This window comes from Miscanthus floridulus, chromosome 14 (assembly GCF_019320115.1).
Source record: "Miscanthus floridulus cultivar M001 chromosome 14, ASM1932011v1, whole genome shotgun sequence".
NCBI lineage: Eukaryota > Viridiplantae > Streptophyta > Magnoliopsida > Poales > Poaceae > Miscanthus > Miscanthus floridulus.
The window spans coordinates 21,808,313-21,811,999 of record NC_089593.1 but is presented as its reverse complement, the minus strand read 5'-3'; the positions used below and the strand labels follow the sequence as shown (position 1 = coordinate 21,811,999).

Genomic DNA, 3,687 nt, shown 5'->3' with positions numbered 1-3,687 from the left:
TCCCCACATGTTCTCTCATGTGAGTATAGAGAAACAAACTTGAAGTTGCCTAATAGGGTCCAATCAGTTGGAGGCAATGGGAAAACCAATGACGTCATATCTAGGAGTAAACGGCCATTGTTAGAACAAAAGGCTAGTACACATGTGCAAAAAGATCTTACTTGTAGACCGATGAAGAGGCGAAGATACATAGAAGCCAACGAAGACGAAGAAGGTGATGTCAGTGACCAACATCCGGCGCATATTTAAGATGTTACCACTGAATTGACACCACAGGTTTCTATTTCAAAGCATTGTGTTGAGCGGCAATGCTAGTGTTGCTCGAAGCCTATTGAGATACCTAGATGGAGGTACAGTTGATGTGGAGTTTTCATTTTTATGTTCTGAAATGTTATAGTCTTCATATGCTAATTTTTTTTCTTTTCTATGAATAGTGGAATCTTCAAGATAGATGGAAAGGAATACATTCATTGGCTGGACATTTGTCATCCAAGTCTTGCGAGAAAGTGTGGAAATTGTCATCATTGCCGAAGGTGGTTCAAGTGACAAAGGTTCCTAGAATGGCAGCGTGGCCTAAGATATTTAAAGCATCAAAACCCACTGGTGACAATATTGGCCTATATTTCTTCCCTCCTGAAATGAGGTGCCTTGCTTAGCCTTTGCATTTCTTTCCATTACTTGTACTATCATTTCCTTGTGTATAATTGTCTAATGATCATCTTATATTCCTCCCTAGGCATGATTAAGAACTAGAACAACTAGTTAATGAAGTCATGGATAAAGATTTGATCTTGCGAGCTGTTATTGGTGAAGCTGAGATGCTGATATTCCCATCTGTTCTACTGCCTGAAAGATATCAGAGTATGTGCTTTGTTTTGTAAAAATATGGCCTCTTATTGTAATACACAACATATCTAGTAATTTTCTATTTCATCAATCAATTTGAAGCGAAACTAATTATTAGATTATTGTATGCTGCTATTAAGAAAACCTGTTTAACTTGTTTAATATAATTGCAGCATTCCAAAGAAAACCCTACCTATGGGCGGCGTTCAAAGCAAAGGAGGATAAAGGTGATATAATTGTAGAACAGGAGGGAGAGAGGGAAAAACATATTTCAAACCAGCTAGATGAGGTACAATCTGAGGAACCAGATGAGGAAACGATTTTGACGAGAAGTGCCATGCTTTTGGAGAACCAGCAGTTTCCTGCTAAGAACATTCAAGAAGTTGAAGGTTGCTGTGTTCAAGGGCCCACCAATATGTGGCTTGAACGTGAATCTCCTGAAGAAAGGAGACTCAGAGACTCATCGCATCGAACTGTCTGCACTGCCGCAACATCTACTGCAGTTGCTAATGCTGCTACAGTTCCCACTGAAGGTACTTCGTTTACTACTGATAATGCTTCATTTCCTGCAAATCGTGGACCGATCTGTCCAAGCACGGAACCTCCCCCTCAAAGCAGTAGTGTCTTTGGTATTGTTGTCCGACAAGCTCCGAATCTTGAACCAGAAGTCAAGCAATTTATCCAGGAGATGGAACGCAAAGGTGCATTGGTCACTGTTATGAGGGGGAAGGCAATTGATGGAGACCCATGGCCAAGCAACGTCACGACCACTATGCAGTAGTTGTAGAGAGAGTAGAGAGTAAACCATGTCAAACTATGCAGTAGTTGTAGAGAGAGTAGAGAGATTAGGGAGTACACCATCAGTCTGACAACAATGTGATTGCCACGTAGAGCTGTTACCAGTGAAGCAACTGCAAATGTGCTGGGCCTTTTGGGGCGAGATAGTCAGGTAGTGGACTTGGTGTTCTTGTTCATTCAGTTTTTTGTAAGGTGCCTCGTTAAAGGACACCTGCTTGCAAGGTTCAGGTGCATGTAGTGGCGTTATTATAGTCTAACGCAGGTTTGGTCATATGATAATTTCTCCAGTAAGACATACCTTAGCACCTGTTTTCTGAATGCTTGTCATTTCCCCAGTTACAGTTGTGTGTACGTGGCATCTGAATTCTGATTGCTTTCTCGTCTCTTGTAATATTCCAACCTGCATACAGTACACAAAAGATGTTTGGCTTTTATATAGCTTCCAATCCAATTGCTACCTAAAGTTATTGCTCCCGTTGCAATTGTGGGTATGTTCGTAATTGCTCTGACGAAGATGAATGTCAACTACTACAGGTTAGTTGCTTCCTTCCTTCTGTAGCTGATGCTGATATTTACTGGAAGTTTGAATCAGATCTCTCAATGATTGGATGCTGAGTGTATGTTGTTTATGCTGATGTCATTATTTGTTTCACCTTGGTTTACCTCACCTCAGCCTTTAGATCTCTAATAATGGTCAGACAAGTGACTCGTTTGGACTTTTAATAAACGTTGTCAATATTCAGTACAAATTCTCTTGCCTTCATGCTGCGGTATTTCGATTTGCCTTTAGTCAGTACTGTTTTTCCTCTGAAATGATGTCCCTATTTTCGATCAATGGGGTTGAATCTCTAACATACCAGCAGTTCCTGCTACCAGGTAAGAGGTATATCTTGTAGATATAGATCATCTTGTATGCGTAAACTATCAGATCTCCATGCTTCGAGGATCCGATTGATTTAACCATGTACTCCTTGCTTATATCTTTTCAGCTTTTTTTTTGTCTGATGATGAAATCAATATCATTATGGCTATTCCGAGAGAAAAAGAGAACCTCCTTCTACCAGGTTTAGGATTTAACTCATAGAATGGTTAATGCAAGTCATGGAGTCGTACTGAAAACCCCTTCTAAGGCCGCTGGGCATGGAACCTCTCCTGAAAACCCAAAACTCTAACTTGAAATCTAGCGTCCTACTGTCGCCGCTTCATTCACTTCCCTTGGCCTACGTATACGCCCAGCCGTGTATGATGTGAATTGATCCATCCGAAATTCCGAACGTCCTGCCCCCAAGCATTCTAAATAATTAATTAATAACTGAAGACAATACCTTAAAATAACTCACCGCAGTGGCATAGTGCTTGTGGGTCGGGCAGAAAAACGTTGACGCTATCACTGCACTCTACTTCGGTCTCTTTAAAAAAAATTAAACATGAGAGAAGGCAACATAGAATGCTTATAACCAATGAATTATCCTAGAAATATGTTTAAATATGCAAATAGATCTACTTTAGTGTCTAATATAGTAGTGTCACAAAAAAATGGTATAAGGCCACCTAAAACCCGAATAGAGCAACTATGACCGAATAGAGTCAAAATAAAATCAAATTTGGTTAACTGAATATTTTTGGTTAAATCGGTCCGCTTCGGTTGATACTTTCCCAAAATAAATAACACCTTGTTTAGATTTTGAATAATATATAATTTGCATTATGAAATAGAATGGTAATAATCTGGTCAATTGATTATAATAACATGGTTTGTTTGAAAACTTATATTATTATTGGTTCAACAATAATCTATGATCCTACGTTAAATGCGGATTATAGTTTTGTTATAATATATTTATTGGATTATAATAATGTGTGGTGTTTAATCACTTAAGGCTTTGTTCGTTTCTTTCCCAAACCAAGAGAGTTGGAGAGGATTGGACGAGATTAAGGGGGAGATTTGTACTTGTAGAGGATTAAGTCTCCTTCACTCTTCTCCATCTTCTTGTTTCGGAACGAAATGAACAAGGCCTAAAAGATTAGTACTCCCTTTGTTCT

General features: G+C 39.2%; 1 pseudogene; it reads left to right on the top strand.

Moving 5' to 3' along the window:
• The first annotated feature begins 441 nt into the window (after nt 1–441).
• On the top strand, nt 442–2,014 carry LOC136503171 (uncharacterized; annotated as a pseudogene).
• Nucleotides 2,015–3,687: the final 1,673 nt, after the last annotated feature.